The sequence below is a fragment of the Tachypleus tridentatus genome, chromosome 2 (assembly GCF_004210375.1).
Source record: "Tachypleus tridentatus isolate NWPU-2018 chromosome 2, ASM421037v1, whole genome shotgun sequence".
NCBI lineage: Eukaryota > Metazoa > Arthropoda > Merostomata > Xiphosura > Limulidae > Tachypleus > Tachypleus tridentatus.
Genome location: NC_134826.1, coordinates 32,278,122 through 32,300,399, shown reverse-complemented (window position 1 = coordinate 32,300,399; position 22,278 = coordinate 32,278,122).

The following is a 22,278-nucleotide window of genomic DNA, read 5'->3' as shown; positions in this document are numbered from 1 at the left end:
TATATGGCGATTCAAAATTTTGTTCTTTGTATTAAACTGTCTTTGAGAGTTTTGTTCGTAATAAATATTAATCGGATTATCGCGATTCCTACATCTTGACAAACATCCCCCCCATTAGTACAGCGGTAAGTCTACGGATTTGCAACGCTAAAATCAAGGGTTCGATTCCTCTCGGTGGGCTCAGCAGATAGTCCGATGTGGCTTTGCTTTAAAAAACACGCACACACATTAACAAACATTACGATGAACAATAACTTGCAAAAGACAAAACTCATTTTTGAATTAAACGTAAAAGCTCGTTATTTTTTTATACAGAATATTTATTACTGAAATAAGTGTTGCAACATCATGTATTTTTATACTAGAATAATAACTGCTTTCAGATGAGACTGCAGGCTGAATATAGGAATTTATGCTTTACCACAATGAAGAAAGCATGTTGTATCTCTACATTATAAGTTAAACATGTAACGAAACAGTAACTGGTAATTTTAAAAGTAGCATATGATTCCTTCTTTATTCAAGTATTATAACGTTATACATATGAAGTACAAACTTACTAATTCATGGCCGCAGTTTCTCTAATCCTTCTACGTCAGTTTGTGGTTTGTTTGTTTTTTTGTTTATTTGAATTTCGCACAAAGCTACTCGAGGGCTATCTGCGCTAACCGACTCTAATTTAGCAATGTAAGACTAGAGGGGAAGCAACTAGTCATCACCACCCACAGTCAAATCTTGGGCTACTCTTTTACCAACGAATAGTGGGATTGACCGTCACATTATAACGTCCCCACGGCTAAAATGGCGAGCATGTTTTGTGCGACAGGATTCGAGCCCGAACCCTAAGATCACAAGACGAACGCCTTAACCGTAGCGTGATGACTAGCTGCCTTACTTCTAGTCTTACACTACTGAATTAGGGACGGCTAGCGCAGTTAGCCCTCGTGCAGCTTTGCGCGAAATTTAAAAAAACAAACAAACACTATTTGTTTTAATATTTTTTCACGTCATTTAACCTTTAATCAATTCCTTTTAAATTTCTATGTTGTATTAATTAAAAATGGATAAGGGAAGGTTAATAAAACTGTAAAGTTGCACTTATGAAACAGACATATTGTGCATGGGAAGGATATTATCTATATAAAACAAAACTACAATTACCTTAGAAAAAGTAACCCCCTCTAACTTAGAATAAAGAGAAAAATAGCTCTAGTGCTGCTTGTACTTTATAAATACGTTGCTCCAGAATAAATTATCAGCAGGAAAATTTGGGTTGGGAGGAACTGATAACCTCCAAAGTTTTATCACCTTTTTGATGTTACTTTTGCACAGAATTCATGGCTTTTGTTAATGAATGTTAAGGCTCTAACTGTAGTTAGATTTTTTAGCTGTTGCAGTTTTGCGAAAAGCGACCCGACTGTATCTGCACTAGCCCTCCCTAATTATGGAGCGATAAATTAAAGGGAAGGCAGATGGATAACAATATCCGTTGCTAATTATTTACTACCAAATGGTGGGATTGATGGATACATTATACCGACTGAAAGGGTGAGCATATTCGGCAACGTGTTTCAATCCCGCGATCGGCAAATTACGAGCCAACCGCTGTTACTGTCAGTTTATACCAATCCCTGAATGTGGTTATAAGTATGTTTAGTAACACGCCTACGAATGTAAACTTCATATAAATTATTTTAGCTTTAATAACAGATTCTTCATAATTCAGCTACACAGGATACGAAAATAATATTCTTTTTTTTTCAATTAAGTTAGGGTTTTTGCAAATCGGGAAGAAAAGATTTTTATTTAGATCAAATTATTACTTCTTATACCACAATGACCAATCTTATACTTATGTTTTGTTAATAAAAAATGAGAAAAAAAATCTTAAGAAAAGGGAAAACATTGATGTTAAACGAATATACATCCTGATTTATCCTGATTTGTTTTTTAAGCCTACGTCTTTTAGTCTCAAAATTGTGTATTGTGGTCTTTCTATTATGTTTTTCGTCTGGTAAAAGATTATAGCCTAATAGCTGATTGTAAGCGATTATTGTAAGATTACTGCTTTTCCTCTGGTCCATCACTTCTAAGAACACTTGAAAACGTAGTAACACAAACGATAACTTGTGAAAAACAAAACTCATTTTTGAATTAAATGTAAAGAGTTCGTAATTTTTTATACAGAATATTTATTACTGAGTTGCAACTTCATGTTTTTTTATACCGGAACAATAACTACTTGCAGATAATTCAACGTCATACTTTTACCATTTTCAAAACGTTGTACAGCAAAAATGATTTGACCAACATAGGTCACATTTGTATAACTGAAATTCTTTGGAACGTGAGTGTGGTTCAAACTTTCCAATCTATAGCAGCAGTCTACAGAAATTGGGTAATTTTTCACAAAGAAGAAATACACGTGTTTAGTCAAGATAATATGAAAACCTGTTTTAACGATATTGTTCAGTAGAATAAATACCACACTCTGTTCGCTATCCTGTATTAACGATGTTGTTCAGTAAATAAATACCACACTCTGTTCGCTATCCTGTCTTAACGATATTGTTCAGTATAATAAATACCACACTCTGTTCGCTATCCTGTTTTAACGATGTTGTTCAGTAAATAAATACCACACTCTGTTCGCTATCCTGTTTTAACGATATTGTTCAGTAAATAAATACCACACTCTGTTCGCTATCCTGTTTTAACGATGTTGTTCAGTAAATAAATACCACACTCTGTTCGCTATCCTGTTTTAACGATGTTGTTCAGTATAATAAATACCACACTCTGTTCGCTATCCTGTTTTAACGATGTTGTTCAGTAAATAAATACCACACTCTGTTCGCTATCCTGTTTTAACGATATTGTTCAGTAAATAAATACCACACTCTGTTCGCTATCCTGTATTAACGATGTTGTTCAGTAAATAAATACCACACTCTGTTCGCTATCCTGTTTTAACGATATTGTTCAGTATAATAAATACCACACTCTGTTCGCTATCCTGTTTTAACGATGTTGTTCAGTAAATAAATACCACACTCTGTTCGCTATCCTGTTTTAACGATATTGTTCAGTAAATAAATACCACACTCTGTTCGCTATCCTGTTTTAACGATGTTGTTCAGTAAATAAATACCACACTCTGTTCGCTATCCTGTTTTAACGATGTTGTTCAGTAAATAAATACCACACTCTGTTCGCTATCCTGTTTTAACGATGTTGTTCAGTAAATAAATACCACACTTTGTTCGCTATCCTGTATTAACGATGTTGTTCAGTAAATAAATACCACACTCTGTTCGCTATCCTGTTTTAACGATATTGTTCAGTATAATAAATACCACACTCTGTTCGCTATCCTGTTTTAACGATGTTGTTCAGTAAATAAATACCACACTCTGTTCGCTATCCTGTTTTAACGATATTGTTCAGTAAATAAATACCACACTCTGTTCGCTATCCTGTTTTAACGATGTTGTTCAGTAAATAAATACCACACTCTGTTCGCTATCCTGTTTTAACGATGTTGTTCAGTAAATAAATACCACACTCTGTTCGCTATCCTGTTTTAACGATGTTGTTCTGTAAATAAATGCCACACTCTGTTCGCTATCCTGTTTTAACGATATTGTTCAGTATAATGAATACCACACTCTGTTCGCTATCCTGTTTTAACGATATTGTTCAGTAAATAAATACCACACTGTTCGCTATCCTGTTTTAACGATATTGTTCAGTATAATGAATGCCACACTCTGTTTGCTATCCTGTTTTAACGATATTGTTCAGTATAATGAATGCCACACTCTGTTCGCTATCCTGTTTTAACGATATTGTTCAGTATAATAAATACCACACTCTGTTCGCTATCCTGTTTTAACGATATTGTTCAGTATAATAAATACCACACTCTGTTCGCTATCCTGTTTTAACGATATTGTTCAGTAAATAAATACCACACTCTGTTCGCTATCCTGTTTTAACGATATTGTTCAGTATAATAAATACCACACTCTGTTCGCTATCCTGTTTTAACGATATTGTTCAGTATAATGAATGCCACAGTCTGTTCGCTATCCTGTTTTAACGATATTGTTCAGTATAATAAATACCACACTCTGTTCGCTATCCTGTTTTAACGATATTGTTCAGTATAATAAATACCACACTCTGTTCGCTATCCTGTTTTAACGATATTGTTCAGTAAATAAATACCACACTCTGTTCGCTATCCTGTTTTAACGATATTGTTCAGTATAATAAATACCACACTCTGTTCGCTATCCTGTTTTAACGATATTGTTCAGTATAATAAAAGCCACACTCTGTTCGCTATCCTGTTTTAATGATATTGTTCAGTAAATAAATACCACACTCTGTTCGCTATCCTGTTTTAACGATATTGTTCAGTAAATAAATACCACACTCTGTTCGCTATCCTGTTTTAACGATATTGTTCAGTATAATAAATACCACACTGTTCGCTATTCTGTTTTAACGATATTGTTCAGTAAATAAATGTCACACTCTGTTCGCTATCCTGTTTTAACGATATTGTTCAGTAAATAAATACCACACTCTGTTCGCTATCCTGTTTTAACGATATTGTTCAGTAAATAAATGCCACACTCTGTTCGCTATCCTGTTTTAACGATATTGTTCAGTAAATAAATGCCACACTCTGTTCGCTATCCTGTTTTAACGATATTGTTCAGTATAATGAATGCCACACTCTGTTCGCTATTCTGTTTTAACGATATTGTTCAGTATAATAAATGCCACACTCTGTTCACTATGCTTCCTTTGTCAGTAACGCTTCACTCTTTATTCGTAAAATTTAAGCCCGACTCAACGGTTTGTCTCAAGTTGAAATACTGAGTTCATATTTCACTTGAGTGGGGATACTTTGTAACTTTTTAAATTCATCGTGTTTACAGAATTACGGTATAACGTTAGGAAAACACAATAACATGATACTTATGATTAGGAATTTATATTATTTATTAACTTCTTAACATTCGATAAAAAGGAGTGATTAGACTGCACTTACGATGGTCGACTGTCATACAGGAAATTTTGTGTTCAAATCCTTGTAGAGTCTGAATTCCATGTTTATTATAAAACCTACTTTTATATCCTAATTTTCACATTTAAAAAAGTTATTTGGATATTAAGAAAAACAAATATACAGTTATAGGTTAAATTAAAAATAATATAATTTTATTTCCTTAGCAAATAGCAGTAACTGCATGTGTCAAAAACAATTTAAATATATTTTCAAGTCAACATATAACTATAATTGATGTTTATACCCTAATCAAAATATCTGTAAGCTTTTTTTTTACAAAAAATTATGGCTTCGTGCTTTTTACTTCACCATAATATTCGTCATCTTTCCCATCGTAACTACTAAATCGTAGCATTATATATTTAACATGTAGAAATAAATGTTTCTTCGAGAACCAGTTTTTCGCATGTTTCAGTTCATATGTCTTTAGCAAGAACATTTGAGCATAACATACAAAATGTACGTAAGTCATAATTATAATTAAGGACCACATACAAAAAATAACTAAGAACATTAAAAAAATGTTGTTTTCATGAAATACTAGTAAAGGGATAAACACCATTTATACAAATGAATAAAACCCTATAACCCCATATAAGTTATAAGATTTTTATTCATTTCTATCAAGACTTCTTGAACCTACGTGGTTTGTAGCATAACCTATACATTTTCGTCACTATACTATGATTTTATTTTAGAAAAGAGGTTGGTAAAACATTTACTTAGATTTAATTTTCAGACGAAAAATTAATCAGAATTTGCAGTTATACAACTGGCATTCAGCTAATTATGTATAAAGGTAAAGAGACGTTATGTTGGAAGAATCAACTTGAAGGACCTACGTGTAGAAATAAAAGTTAAATATACAAAATACATAAATTCATCTTAATATGCTAGTTTAGTGTCAGTAAAGTCAGCCAAATTAATAAAACCAAAACAAGTAAGAAAACAATCTTGTTCCGCTGTTAGTGTATGTAACATAATAAGAGTGGACTAAATTATAATGTTAAATAATAGTTCAATAAAAGGCATAAACCGGAATCTGTTAGGGTGTCAACTGTTAATTATGTCTATAAATAAACAAATATATTTATATACGTATATGGGAAATAAATAAACTAATTTTTAATACCCTTCATGAAGCCCCCCCCAGTGGCTCAGCGGTATGCCTGCGGACTTACAACGCTAAAAATCAGGTTTCGATACCCGTGGTGGGCAGAGCACAGACAGCCCATTGTGTAGCTTTGTGCTTAATTCAAAACAACAACCGTTCAGGGAAAGTTTTTGTTCTTAACCGAAAGAGCTTAATATTTTCTGTTCTAGAAGTATTAAGTCTGTCATCCTTCATTATACTGTTGTATTATTTTCCATCGTTTAAATATGGAAATATTTTATTTTCTACTGTGGTATTTTCTGTAAGGTACAGTTTGAATTGTAGCTACGACAACAATAAGCACTTAACAACTGAAAATGCGGAACCTAAAACGGTAGGTATGAAGTGTCTTCTGGATTTTGTGGTCATGATTTTTAAAATATATATATATATGCTAATATGTATGGGAATGTATTAAAATTTGTTTATCATTATATTACAATAAAATTGTAAATAATTGGATTTCAAATCACATAATTCTCTAGTGGTTAAATTTGGGTTTATGTTAAAAAATGGCAGCTTTTATAGCTGATGCCAAACTCTTTTTCTTATCCATATTTCTGGGTTTAGAAAGAGGGCATTCGGTAAGCTTTAGTATTATACACCTCTGGATAAACCTAAGTAAAGCTAAGGCTGTCTTCCACTCTCCCTAATTTTTTGAATCATTGATCAGAGAGAAGGAAACCAGTTAGCAGCAACCAGCTACCCATCATCCACGCTGAGGAGATTATCACTTTTGTAATGTAGCCACGTTCAAAGTGCGGGTAATATTTTATAGTATAGCAGGATTCGAATTCGTCTTGCTAGCTGAAGTCTCCAAAACTCTACCATATGGCCAACCTGTGCACAAAATACATTGTGAATGCTTAGAAAAACTGTGAAAATGAGATTAACAGTCACCTTACGCTTTTCCTAATAGATATATCAAAAACATAAGTACGTTTGCTATATTTCCATATTGACTATGAAAGTATTGTATAATAGCTTGTTATAAACGAAAACAAGCCCACGCAAAAATGATAAAACGCTGCACTAAACGAAAACATCCCCAGGCTGTAATGTGGGATATAAAATGTACCGTAAGCTTTGGATATGACTACGGAAGCAAAACCCACATTGTTGTGGGTATACATCGTCTATCAGTCTTAATGTCCATTCGCCAGATTTTTTTAAAATTACAGAATACATATGTGCCAAGTGTGGTTACTTTAGTGCACTCTTACAGTGTTGTAACGGAAGAATATAAATAACTGAAATTGAAACTTTCTCTCTTTTGGCATGTATCAAAATATCAAAGATATTGCAGGTTGGCTGGTGGATCCTACCTGTGACTTAATTGGTTAAAGTGGTGATATTTAATGCTATTTTAAAGCCTTTATTTAACTGCTTTTGACGTTTATATGTTCTGTATGAGGTACCTCTGTTTTTTGTTTATTATACAGTAATTCATAGGTTGATTTAATTAACTACATTTAATAATTTGATCACAAATGGCACCACTGTTAAAATTAGGGTGTTCCCACCTTGAACAACCATATTTAGAAGAATGTTTAAACTGCTAAATAAATTATAAGACCTAGCGATATATTGGAAAACCAATAGGTCTAAAATCGTTATAAAAACAAGTTAAAGCAGATACTTTTCTCACATTCCTCATAAATTTGCCGTTATTGCTCTGAATCCTGAGATGTGTAAAAATTATATTTGAGATCTATCTTCCTTCACCACAGCAACCACTGAGAAATAAGATTTTTCTTCAACATCAGAACTCATTGATTGGACTAGACAATGAGAAATATGAGTTATTTTTCTTGTCCAACACAACGGACTGGTGGGTCTTCAGTATCAAAAAGTTATGCTTTCATTTTACTATTGATAGTGCAAATGCATTAGTAAGTGTATTACAGTACATGAAGAGAGGTGTTATGAATTCGAAACGAAATGTGTCTATGTATCAAAGATTGACCAATTAGAATAAGGTTATATGTTTGTTTTTTATTTCCGCACAAAGCTACACACAAGGGCTATATGTGCTAGCTATCCCTAATTTAGCAGTGTAAGACTAAAGGAAAGGCAGCTAGTCACCTCTACCCACCGCCAACTGTTGGGCTACTCTTTTACCAACGAATAGTGGAATTGACCGTCACATTATAACAATGCCCCTACAGCTGAAAGAGCAAGCATGTTTGGTATGACGGAGATTTGAACCCACGACCCTCAAATTGCAAGTTGAATGCTCTAACTATTTGGCCATACCGGACCATGGAATAAGGTAAAAGGAAAAACAATCATTCAGTTGGCTGAATAAATATAATCGGGTGGAACTACATGATTAGATTCCTGAATTGGAAGCAACATAATATACAAATTTAAAAAACTACCAGCTGGTGACAAGTGCTTCTTTGGAGAATAGACATTGAGATCCACATTTTAAGAATTCAAGTTACGTATTTATCGAAAATGACATCTAGATATTTAACAGCTTCAGAGAACTGGAAGAGAACGTTGTCATTGTTGACATTAAATAACAATGAATTGTAACATGAGCGAAACTTTCTCTTTTTAAGATGTTAAAAAATTGATCTTCTTTTATCAACATTGTTGGTAAGGCTCTAGAGATAATTTCAAGACAAAAAGGGTTTTGTAACAACCTGAATAAGTTTGTTGAGAGTGTGCATAGTTTTACAGTGGCCACAAGGACAGTACTATTAATATATTGGTGTAAATTAAGAGGAAATAAGCTGCTCAGGCATTTCAACAACATAAAGAATATACAGAAAGAGATAATAGAAATTAGTCTTGAAAAACTCCACCACACAGTTCGGCATGACCAGGTGGTTAAGGCAACTTGACTCGTAAAAAAGTAACATACAAAAGGCTCGTTTATGCTAAAGTGACTGACTATATAGTTCAATAGCATGAGTATTTGATCCATTTTCGATAGCTGTGGAGAACGCCGTGTATATGTTAAATGTTGGTGATAAGCTTATTTTTGGAGTCAGTGAAAGTTTTACCGAGGACACTGATAGGACAACAACAGTCGATACTTTGTGGAGGCTTATCAAGTGTCAGAAACAGTAAAATAATGTAAATGTTTTTTCGAAAATCGTGATAAAATATAGAACAAAGAAAGAGTATAAAATGTTGCACTCAGAAAAATGAACTTGACTAAAACATCATGCTTAAGGCATACTTGAGATAGCAGTATGTTATTCCCCATTTAAAACATGAGCTACACGGGATTGATTAACAATATCAATGTTCAGTCAATTCAGTAATATGTATTGTATCTTTAACGTCGTTACTTTCCTTAAATGAAGCAAGCATATCAACCTTTCAAAGTGAGGAAGTAGGTTCAGCACCATAAAAAAGAATCAGATATCTAGGAAATATAAAAAGCACAATCAGAAAGTTAATGTCAGGTTTCGATATTGGGAGCCCGGCATGGCCAAGAGCGTTAAGGCGTTCAACTCGTAATCCAAGGGTCTCGTGTTCGAATCCCGGTCGCACCAAACTTGCTCGCCCTTTCAGCCGTGGGGGCGTTATAATATGACGGTAAATTCCACTATTCGTTGGTAAAAGAGTAGCCCAAGAGTTGGCCGTGGGTGGTGATCACTAGCTGCCTTCCCTCTAGTCTTACACTGCTAAATTAGGGACGACTAGCTTTGCGCGAAATTCAAAACAAACAAACAGTATTGGGAAGAATTTTGAGAACCTTAAAATTTGTTGTAAACTTGCCATAGTCACCTCTCTAATGCTCATATAAAGCAGCGTTGTGATTTCCATGCCGTAAGATAGATAAGTCAAGACAGCAAAGGTAGTCCCGAAGTGATGACGAAGTTAGTTATGAAAGATCTCTGTATGGCGATATGAAGCTGGTCTATGTGTTGTGTTTTGTACATGGAAGGAAATGGTAGAAATTAGAACACTTGCAAATAGAGTTGAAATGAAAGTAATTTATTAACAGAGGAAAGATTAACCTGTAGATGACTTAGGAAGGTCGAAACACTGTTATCTGATTTTCAATAAAAGTGTTAATAACAAAACCAACAGTTCCGAGATACATTTTTATTTAAAGTGGGTTTCTCGTCATCAAGAATTTGACATATCTGTCTCAACGCGAATCCTATAAGAAGGCCATTCAGCATTGTGGTTGCTAAAAATATTCTCTCTGTGTGAAAATGATTACAAAGCATCCGCGTCAGTGGTTGAACTTTTATGGGGAAGTGATCACTACCTATCAGATCACACATGTTGAGAGAAGGGAGAGAAGGTAGATTTGTTGATGCTAAAAATCATCTGGTGAAGAACTTTATTTTAGGTCCTGAAGACTAAAGAAGCAATATAGATTCAGAAATATTATTCAAGTTAGAATAGAACTTGGTGTGTTCTTAGGAAGTATGTCTATGATATTAGATATTATCCCAACTAATATAGCTTCTAGTAGTGGAAGTAATAAGATAAGGATACACTAGAACAAATGTATATAGCGAATATTCTGGAAAAAACTAGAGAGTAACAATGAGCTATTCCAGAAAAATGTCTTTTGGAATATAATGAATCTGGTTGAATAAATTACATGATTATACATCGCTACCCTAACTCTGCTTATACCTGAAGAGTGATCCCAGCAGTGGAAATTCCAGATAGATAATTTTGACTTTAGTGTTGGTTTGAATAAAGTATCCTGAAGACAAAGCAATTCTAATAACGTTTCCAATATGAGTTGGTTTGCGAGAAGGAGCTCATATGTTAGAAATTAAATTGTTCTTTGAATCAAGAATACACAGTAGCTTGTATACTGAGTTTAAAAACAGACTTAGCTGCATAGTTGGTGCTGTCCAGGAAAAAGGTTCTTTAAAATAGGTAAATATTTTGTAGAGCAATAATTATCTTTGGTTGAGCTGAAGGTACAGATGAATCAGTGTTATCCACGATAGTGTTATTTTGAAGTTCAGGAGAGGTTTTTATTGGTTTGTTTGTTTTTGAATTTCGGGCAAAGTTACACGAGGGCTATCTGTGCTAGCCGGGACTCGAACCCGCAGATTACAACTCGAACGCCTTAACTCACCTGGCCATCCCGGACCAGATTTTATTGGAATTTGCAGGAATATATGAGGTGATCTAGCTTACATGCATTGTAAATGGGTCTAAGTTCAATTTAACAAATTTTCTGAAGTAATGAATAACTCTACATTGAGAACAGACAGGTTTGTTAGGAAACTTTTCTGTTGGATGAGTGTGTAGTATAAGCACTTTTTGTAGCACAAAGGGTGAGTTGTCCTACAATCTTCTACTCAGTATAACTGTTTAAAAATGAAAGCACAATGTTAGAGATGACAGTCAAAGCTGCTTATTTTACCTCCAGTCTATCTTTAACAAATTCTGAATTTATTTCTTTTTTCAGTAATGGTTCGATCAACTGTGCAAATGATAAGTGAAAACAATGGAGTTCAATCAAGTGGAGGTTCTTGTTTGTTTAACAAAAGGGGTTTTGAATTGTTGTAAGTATTAGGGCCTAAAGTTTCGATTTCCATTTTAGAACAAAGGCTGTCAAGCAGCTAAGAAACGTTACTGTAAATGAACGTTCTATTAGATATTACTAGATGTCTACTCAAATGTAATACTTAAAGTATACTTTATGTGATTTATAAAATATGACTCCATTTGGCATAATATAAACATAGACAAACTTGGCATTTATTTCAGAACTAATATCCATAGGAGCCAATGTCTGTGTGTGTGTTTTCTTATAGCAAAGCCACATTGGGCTATCTGCTGAGCCCATCGAGGGAAATCGAACCCCTGATTTTAGCTTTGTAAATCCCTAGACTTACCGCTGTTCTAGCGGGAGGGGGGCAGGAGCCAATGTCAAAAATGGATTGGTAGAAATTAAAGTGTTTATAAAATGTTATAAGAGAGGGAGGAATGGCCAGTGATGATCGAGATGTAATTTCAGATACTATGGCATAACAGCAGTTTAAGTAGAGATAACAGTAAGTGGTGTGGAATAATCCAGTTCCATTGTAGCAGTCGATAAAGTAGAATCATTGGACAATATGAATATCTTGTAGTCACTAGAATGTCTAGAATATGCCTTAGTACATTACCTAGTCGGAGACCAATCTCTTTGCTCAACTATATTGTGATGATTCACCACAGCAAGCAATTCAGAATGCATCTAATGCAAATGTTGACAGGCACTCCGAATATCTAAGACTCCAGATGAAATATTAAGGAGAAGAAACTATTTGTAAAAATAACAATACAAACAAACGTTTAACTCACCAGCATGATAATTAAACTTCGAACCAATAAGCTGCAATAAAACATTATCTAAACATCCAGTACGATGCTATAAAAGTTACAGTTTAATCTGAATAGGTTTTCCATAAGAAAGCGTACCAGTAAAATCTTTATATGTTGATCCTATTAATTTTTGTGCGATTGGACTATTGAAAAATATCATAGGAGATGATAATTTCCATACACTATATGAATTGTGAAAAGCTATAACGAAGTAATAGTGTGTTTTTGACACGAAGGCGTTATAACACAGCCTTTTGCAATATATACTTCGCTGCAGAGCCATTGCCAAAATCTATGATCAGTGCTGTCCGATGAGTGTTGCAGCATATGCACTTTTTGTAGCACAAAGGGTGAGATGTCCTACAAGCTTCCACTTGGTATAACTGTTTAAAAATGAAAGCACAATGTTAAAGATGATGGTCAGAGTTGCTTACTTTATCCACAGTCTACCTTGAACAAATTCTGAAATTATTTCTTTTTCAGTAATGGTTCTGTCTATCATACAATGATAAGTGAAAATAATGTAGCGGCAATTTAGCGCCATCTCCATCATTATCTGCTTGGTCATCATGGCGAACAGGAAACAACTGTCCAGTGATTTAAAAAACCGAATTATTAATAAACCGTATTACAGCTCTCGTGTGTCTCTTTCCGGTATTGCTACACAACTTAATGTGTCAAAATCTACTGTTCAGAGCATAATTGCCAAGTTTAAGCTTACAGGATCAACTGCTAACCTCCCTCGTTCCGGACACCCCACCAAAATTCCAGAGAGAACCAAGAGTAAGGTTCTCAGAGAAGTTAGTAGGAACCCTCGTTTAACACGTAATGACATACAGAAACTGGTAAGGGAAACTCGGTTGAAGTAAGCACCTCTACAGTTACGAACATGTTACGCTCTTCTTGGTTCAAAGCATGCCGTCCTCGTAGATCTCCATATTTAAAGCCTGTTCATTTAGAAGCACTATTGAGATATGCAAGAAAGCATGTAAATAAACCCTTTACCTATTGGAAGAGTATTCTTTGGTCAGACGAGACTAAAATCGAGCTTTTCGGCCATAATTATGTTCTCTATATTTTCCGTAAGAAAGGGAACGAAATCTTCCAAAGAACATCATCCTACAGTTAAACAAGGAGGTGGCTCGATCATGCTATGGGGTTCCTTCAGCTCTTCTGGTGTAGGCAGCCTTTACCGTGCCAACGGAATCATGAAAAAAGAAGATTACGTTGATATATTAGGCACTTATATCTAGAATTATGCTCGGAACTTGCAGCTTGGGCGTCGTTGGATCTCCCAGCACGACAATGACCCTAAGCACACATCGAAATATGTGCAGTCCTGGTTGCAGAGGAACCATATAAGCGTTCTGGAGTGGGCATCGCAGTCACCCGATCTCAACCCAATTGAAAACGTTTGGCATGAGTTGAAATCAAGAAGTTCCAAAAAATTGTCCATGTTATCTGACTGACTACCTTCCCTGTGACCTATCTGGACTTCATTCTGGCAGGCTGTGTAGAGCAGTGTATCTATTACGGTTCTTATGTAATGTCGGTTTTCCTCCACAGTTTCAGCTTGTTGGATCCTTTCACCCTTTGTCTTCTGTAATTTAAACTCTGCTCAAGCTTACATGGCAAACTTCTGTCCTGAAGAGTTATCATGGGACTTCAGTGATGTGGTCGCCCACCTTCTTCCAATTCCGGAAGCCTTCATGGGTGAAGGACTTCTCAGTTTTACTGAAGTGTGTGTAACTGAAAAGACGACATGCGAAGCGGAATGCAGCATCTTGGGTCACAGAGTACTCCAACCACGAGTTCTGATCACGCCAATTCTTGTTGAATAACCTTGACTGGCCGCTTTTTCTGTGGCCGGGTATCTCTTCAAGTCTGGACAGGTAGGACTACTATCTGGAAGCTGGCTCAGGTCCTTGGGTCCTAATGGTAGTTTTTCACCCTGGGTGTGAGTGGTGCCCTCTTGCAGCTGGGGTCCCGCACTAGTCGTGTCCACATTCTCACCATCACGATCACCACTGCCCTCCTCACTTGCACCACACGTATTTGTAGGACCATCTACTCGCTGCTCTTCTTAAGTAGCAGGTAGTGTTGCATATTCAACCCTATGTGTAGTATGACCGGTTTATGTTTTGGTGGGTGATGTCTGACTCTTGTCATGTGTGTTGGTGTCCTTGTTTGAAAACGAGTCGCTGATTTTGATTTCCTTTTATTAATCCAAACTGAGTGTGTGTTCCAGTGTGAGGCCGAGTACCAGAGATAACGATAGCTATGTAAACAAACGTAACTCCCCTTTATACAGAGCGCACGAACGTCAAAGTGACTCCCGAGCCAGCTGACAGCTAGTACCACTTCTTAATTCTAAGTTGTGTTAGTTTATATAAAACGAATGGGAATTTCTCTCCTTATATTGGTATTAGAGCTTACAAAGGATATTCATTTTAAACATCGAAATCTAAGGAGAAAGATATAACGTACATACTATTAAGTCATTTCATGAATAAGGAACAAATAACAACTAAACGTAGTTCAACATTACGAACAACTGCTCTGCGGCATTGAAATCACCAAATTATATTAACAGCACATGAAAATCCAGAACATATCCGTGAAATACTCTTAGAGAAAGTGTTTATCTTTAACCATATAGCACAAGTAAGTAATTAGAGAGTAGTGATAATGTAAAATTACAGGGCTAATTAGGGAACACAAACACACCTTTGATAGGGCATGTTGTAAAACTGTGGGCAGCTAATTGGAGTGAGCAGAGTGTGTGTGGCGTGCGGCTGGCATCTGGATCTCGATCGGGCTGAGCCAATCGTTAGCTATACGCAGAGCTATACACCATGATCAGCAGCTTGGTGATCATATGCTTAAGGCGTTCGAGTAGGAAATCGCGCGCTCGAACAAAGCAAAGCCGCGGCCTGGATATTGAATGGTTACAGTAGCACCAAAACAAAATGTCTAAATTGCAGTTGACCTTCAGAGAAAGGCTGGTTTCTTCATAAGTTCACATTATTCATACAGGCCAAACTGTGATTGTGATATTGACAAGCACCTGTTACAATAATGTAACTACTACGTTACATTAAATTAGGCACTTCTAAATAGCCCAATGACAATTTAAAAATTCATTCTAGAATTGTTTAGAAATATTATTTGGTCAGTTAACATGTAAGGTTATTATCTAATCATAAGTATAACATTAATTGAATTGTAAGTCACAATTTTAAGTGTATGCCACAATCATCAGTCCAATTTTGGATGGCTGATACACAATGCCAAATGATCTCACAGAGAACACTACATTGGCTAAATGCTTCATTGTTTTGACTTATACACAGTACACTTATACATGCATGCTATGTTTTACTTTTCAGTAGACGATAAATGAAATTAATGGGTAAATACCTGTGAAACCTTTGGTTTATCAAGTAAAATCCCTGATGATCTGTTGTAACATGAAATCAACGTGGTTGTCTAATCTTCGTCAAAGCTCAAGATAGAATGGCATTACACAGGGAGCGGCAATACAGCGCATGAGTTTCAGTGCATTCAGTACGTTGCTATGGGATGCATGACACATACTTCCGTCTTAATGAAGACGTTGAGTTCCACAGATTTATGTCTTTTTTTATGTTAATTGCAAAGCAACAACGACGATTGTGTTTTCCATATTTTAAGAATTAATGTAGGTATCAATATTGGGGTGCCTGAGGGGGACTTGGCTCATTGGGGGAACTTAAGCCCCCCAAGACCCCCCTTGGCGTCGCCACTGGTTTAATTTAATGAATAGCGCAGCCTATATGGACCAAAAGATCCCTTGTTATTGTATGGCTTTGTGCTTCAACAGCACCACTTTGTCTTTAGAATATACAAATGCAATGAAACACATTATAACTTGATAGACAAAATACCTCATTAAAAGAAGTCTACACTAATCACTAAAATTACAGTTTCTGTTGTGATGGATCTACTATTAAGTACTGATTTCAATATCCATATAGGTGGAAGTCAAATTTATATCAAGCAGTGTAGGTAAATTACACTGTTAAAACTGTATTGCGAAATACAGATTATCGAGCGTAAGAATCTACAAACGTGTAACCAGTATTGTTATGGAAGTTGAAATTTCTAGAATCTCGCCTCATGTCGATAAAATGTGACCAACACCAACTACCAAGAGATAGTACGTTTCATTAGTTTTCTGCAATTGGTACACTATAAAGCTTGGAAGCTGTAATTATTATTAGAGCTTACTGGTTGAAAAACTAGATATTTTACAAGGAAAATTTGTAGATTTCAAACATTATAAACCATTTAATTTGAGTGGATTGACATCGGGCATCAACATTTTTAAGAAAACATTACATAACTTCAGTTGTGAAAAAAAAATCGATTTGTAATTGGCATGAGGCCAGCGAAGAATATAAAGCTAACTAGATCCCTGTTAGGTAATTCATTGTTTTGTTTGTTTGATTTTGAATTTCGCGCAAAGCTACTCGAGGGCTATCTGCGCTAGCCGTCCCTAATTTTGCAGTGTAAGACTAGAGGGAAGGCAGCTAGTTATCACCACCCACCGCCAACTCTTGGGCTACTCTTTTACCAACGAATAGTGGGATTGACCGTCACATTATATAACGCCCCCAAGGCTGGGAGGGCGAGCATGTTTGGTGCGACCGGGATTCGAACCCGCGACCCTTGGATTACGAGTCTAACTCATAAACACGCTTGGTCATGCCGAGCCTTAGGCTATCCATATCCACATCAACTGAACTTTTTATGAAATAAAGAAAGAACCAGACCAGAAAAAAGACTCAATAATGTTTCTAAGTTTGTAAAATTTGTGTATACAAATTATTATTTGTATTAATTATTTTCAATAATTATTATTATTATTTGTATGTTAAAATTTAGTTGTATTAATAAAGAAAACTGTGTACCAGTCTTGTTGGCAAGTATCATAAACTGGATATATATCGACAGTTATTTAACATGACTGTAATAACTATAATTTTTTCATGGATAATGTTTTATTATTAAAAAAAATAAACTGAAAGACAACGGCTATAAGGACGAGCAGTTAAATAAATATCTTACACTATTTTTTTTAAATACAAAAATGTCTTAGAAACTAAACTCGATTAAGGAAAATACCGCATAAAAATAAATAAAGAGGACGCTAGAAACTTGGATTTATAAGCAGCTAATAATTTTTGAAAAATTGTATCCAATATACAGGGGCGAAAAGACTAACTTTAAGTAGCTAGGCTTGTTTCAGCGTTCAAAGTGTTATATCTGAATAAATATTCAAGAAAAAAGAGAAAGTTGGAAGTTTATTTGTTAGAAATGATAGAGTGGGTTCATTCCTACTTCAATAAATTTAAAGGTAACTGCCTTCTCATAACTGGCTATAGACACTGAAAGGCAGTAGAGACTTTGTAGGTGTAAGCATCTAGCTTCGTGCCTGTATTTGATTTCCCATGACGGCTGATTAGAGTAATATCAATATTTGAATATGTCCGATAGATGTGATATCTCCAATGTAATTGGATACTATTACCATATATATCATCTGCTATGATAAGTTGACAACATGGACTGATAAAGGTAATGCGGTATTTAATTAATTGTTTATAGTGCTGAATCAATCATCTGTTATTGAGCATAAAGCATGCTACACAATGGGTTATATATGCTGTGCCCTCAGCCGATATCAAAACCCGTTTTTTAGCTTCATGGGCCTTGGATTTGTCGATGAGCCACTAGGGACTCAAATGAAGACAAAAATTAATTAACTTGTGGTATAAAATCACTGCAGTAATACACAATAATAGTAAAACGAAAACAAAATCAAAATACTTCAAAAGAGACCTAAACATAATTGAATCTAAAACCTTAAAATAGTTAAACTAATAAAAGAAAACAATTTCTAACTGTTTGTGCAAGCAAAAAGTGGTGAATTAAGTTCACAAAGGTTAGAGAAAAGGAATACATTTAAAAGTTCGTGTGTGCAAACTTTCAGTTCATTAGTTTCGTCTCTTTCTCTCTTTTCCACACACCTTTGCACGTGCAAAAGAGTGAGGTCAGTGTTATTTCAAAATTAAGAAAAAAGTTAATGTAAAAAACGGGTGCAGAAGACAAGAGAGTACTCTAACTTAAAGTATAAATAAACAACCGATATTGAACAACAAGAAAATGATAAACAAATAACAACAATAATGTTAAACGTATCAGGCCCCATCCAACACATACTCTCATCATGAATGAAGTTGGAGGACACTATAAATTTGTTAAATTCGAAAATAACCTACCGTATAATTTTAGAAGAAAGAAAAACAATAAAGTTATATTTCATTCACAAGCTCACGTGTAGAAAACAGAACTGAAAGCATACGAGGGCTGTTCAAAAAAAATACGCGGACTGACGTCATAAAACAAAATGTACTTTATTTAGAAGTTACAGGTCTGGGACCCCTTCAAAGTACTCTCCTCCTCAACGCACAAACTTATCCCAACGGTGTTTCCACTTGTTGAAACAGTCCTTGTACGCTTCTTTTGTAATGTCCTCCAGCTCCTTCGTCGCATTTGCCTTAATCTCGGGAATCGTCTCAAATCTTCTTCCTTTCAAGGGTCTTTTGAGTTTGGGGAACAAGAAAAAATCGCAAGGAGCAAGGTCAGGTGAGTAGGGGGGTGGGGAAGAACAGTGATCGAGTGTTTGGCCAAAAACTCACGAGTTCTGAGGCACAAATTTCGCAGCAACGCGGTGCATCTTCAATTTTTCGGTCAAAATCTCGTAACAAGATCCAACTGATATCCCACACTCTTCAACAAGCTCCCTGACAGTCAGACGTCCATTTGCCCGCACCAGGGTGTTGATTTTGTCGACGTGTGGGTCGTCAGTTGACCTGGAAAGACGTCCAGGACGCTCATCATCTTCAATGGACTGTCGACCATCCTTAAAACGTTCATGCCACTTGAAACATGCCGTACGCTTCATAGCAACATCATCGTAAGCCATGTTAAGCATAGCAAAAGTTTCAGTCGCAGATTTTCCAAGTTTAACACAAAATTTCACAGCAAGTCGTTGCTCCTTCAGGTCATTCATTCTGAAATCCGCCAAACGAAAAAAATCGCACTTCACTTAAAACCGCGTAGCTAATACACAAATGAAGATATCTGCAATCGGGAAATGGCGTCGAAATCAGCTGATCTGTGCAAACCTAGCGACACCAAGCGGATTTCCCTGGAACCAACTGGAGCCACGCAATTCAAACAGTCCGAGTATTTTTTGAACAGACCTCGTACAGTTATTGTATACACTTTTCAACTAACCCACCTTGAGTAGAGGGCTACTAACACCATCTTAACCAAGTCAGCAACTCTGTCACACTGAATCTGCTCTAACTTGGGCAAGCCTGTAATAACCTTAAGTAGCTTGACAGAACTTGGTGGAAATTCCATCCTCAATGTATTCTGGGCCTACATCCATGGACCTCCAGAAAACACTGATTCAAAGTTCAGAACAAGATATTGACGTTTCTTGGAACTTTTCTTAAATGCTGAAAGCTTGGATTCAAATGCAAAGACTTGTAGAGCCCTATCTAGTTGGTTAAGGGTTAATTTGGGTACATAGATAATGCAGAGTCATAATGTTTGTCTATGATCGAACCTAGGCTAAACATGTCCTCGTCGAAGTTGAACATGCGTCGAAAGAACTTTAGTTTTTATTATAACATTATTTAGATGTACAAGTTCCGAACTGACTGATCTGTCTGAGTATCCAAATTTGAGAAAATATTGATTTTCTGTGTATATTTGTAAAACTTAAGTAATGACTTTTGTTAAATATTTTTTTAATAATTAATTAAAATTATACAACACCCCTATAACTGAAGTGGATTTTTCTTTATAACTTATGTATATTAATAAGCAAGTTATATTTCGAATTGTAGCTTTATAATTAGTTATGAGTTTATTCCACTTTATATTATTTCTTTGGTGCTACACCAGAGTACATAAAAGATCATTTGAAATTCTCCTTATTGTATTATCTAAGTATTAAGGAAAAAAATGGGTAAAACCAACAATGTTGTATTTTTATCGCAAAGCTACACAAAGGACTGTAGACCCCCAGTAATACAGTATTAAGTCTGATGACTTATAACACTAGATATCCACGGTTGGCACATATAGTCATTATGTAGCTATGTATTTAACTATAAACAAACAACAAATTCGTGCTCTCTTCACTATGGGGAATTGAGCTCCAGCTTTTATCACTGTAAGTCCTTAAGTTTATCGCTGACCCCCCACCGGAAGGAAAATACCAGTACTACTGATAATTATTACTATGTTTAATATGAATAATCCATACAAATTTAACAATTACTACTACTACATAGCTAAGCTGGATACAACTTTTTTCAATATTTCGGGTTGAGACTTATAACCAACAACATTACTTCTCAAATCACCCACTTTTGTTACTCTTTTAAAAACTTGAACTTTTTAAGTTCTTTTTTACTTTAGTTCTAGGAGCCTATTTCAACTTCAAATTAGTTCCTCCCGATTTTTGAACAGTCGTTTAGCAGAATGATTTTTTCAATTGTATTAAAATGTTTTTCATAATGTGTGCTTATTTATTTAACTATAATAATTCATGTGAGGTTTTGGCTTTCTTAGTAATTTGTTGTAATGTTTTTTATATTGATGCAGTTGTTAGATGTTTGCAACACCAACATTATTTACCACTTAACTGTTCACAACAGGTTCATTTGAATATTCTGGGTTGTATCTAGTTAGATACACGTACCCACACTCAGAGTGTACAGTAATAAATACGTTGTCCTTATACTCACTACTTAGATTCACTACTTCCTTGTGAAGCCACATACAAAATATTCCACAAACATGTTTACAAGGAAACTCTCACTTTTCAAAATCATTGCAACTACATCACACACGGTTAAAATATGCAATGTAGCAATCTGTAGAATTGTGTATGCATTGAATTATAAACAGGTGACTAAAATACACCACATTTCACTCTGTAATGGTGTTTGTACAACATATAGCTGAACAACTAAGCTTACATATATGTTGTAAACACACAAGTACCCGTATCTACAGCACCAAGCACTGTATTTTTCCAACAAATTATTCTGTAATTATCTTGCGGGTGTTACGTAGTATGATGTATCCTGGACGAGTCTGCGATTTATTATATTACGTACGTTGTGCATTAATATTTCATATAACTGGGAATTTGAATTCAGAAGTTAGTTAAAGTTAATATTATCAAATTTATAACATTTGCCAACAAGTTAATAACAATTTTATTTTTTAAACACAAATATATTTTAATGTACAAAAGAAAACAAAAACAACACAATTTATAATAACACGATGTAACAACAATTTTTACTTTTTCTTGTTCCTGAGCAGAAAGTGTTATTTCCCAATTGCTTATGCCTAAAGTAACTGGAAAAGACATATTTTTCTCTTCAAACGTTGCTTTTGTGACTTTGAAGCGTGTTACGAAAACATGATGGGAGACTGCATTTGGGAGCTGATACGTGAAAGTGATTTACATTACAGTCGCAAATCTTGAAAAACTAATCACTTCTAAACATTTTTGTCCATTTTTGTATAGCTTTAGTATAAATACATGTAAATCTTGATTCGTATGTTGTTTTATTTATTCCATATGTAAACATGGGCG